The following is a 711-nucleotide window of genomic DNA, read 5'->3' on the forward strand; positions in this document are numbered from 1 at the left end:
GGACAAATGTGCACACGCAATCGCTGCATTTTCACATGCACCATCACAAATACCACATTCCATTCATACTCCATCCTTTCAACCATGCATTGCGTCCTCATCACCACCAACACCACCACCACCACCACCACAGTTTGCATTATCAATTCACACATACAATTGCAAATTCAGCAGACAATTCATTCAACACAATATTCTTCCTTCACATATATCTGTGTTTCAATGTGATGGGAATATGTTTGAGTTGAACATGAATTAGTAATTGTGATGTGCGTGATGATGCATGTGACAGGTTTGCAGTTGACGTGGATGGTGACTGTTTTGATGAGAATTGTGAGGCGGTTGTGGAGATGAGAGGTGCTGCGTACCTGTGCATTGTGGCTGGTTGGTGTTGTTGTGATGATGTTAGTGTGAGTGTTTGTGGTGGCAATGCTGTTCACACGTGGATTGAGGAGGCAGTGAGCAAACGCGACGATGCATTTGAGTGTGTGGTTGTGCTGGACAAATGTGCACATGCAATCGCTGCATTTTCACATGCACCATCACAAATGCCACATTCAATTCATACTCCATCCTTTCAACCATGCATTGCGTCCTCATCACCACCACCAACACCACCACCACCACCACCACAGTTTGCATTATCAATTCACACATACAATTGCAAATTCAGCAGACAATTCATACAACACAATATTCTTCCTTCACATA

This window comes from Schistosoma mansoni (genome assembly GCF_000237925.1).
Source record: "Schistosoma mansoni, WGS project CABG00000000 data, supercontig 0419, strain Puerto Rico, whole genome shotgun sequence".
NCBI lineage: Eukaryota > Metazoa > Platyhelminthes > Trematoda > Strigeidida > Schistosomatidae > Schistosoma > Schistosoma mansoni.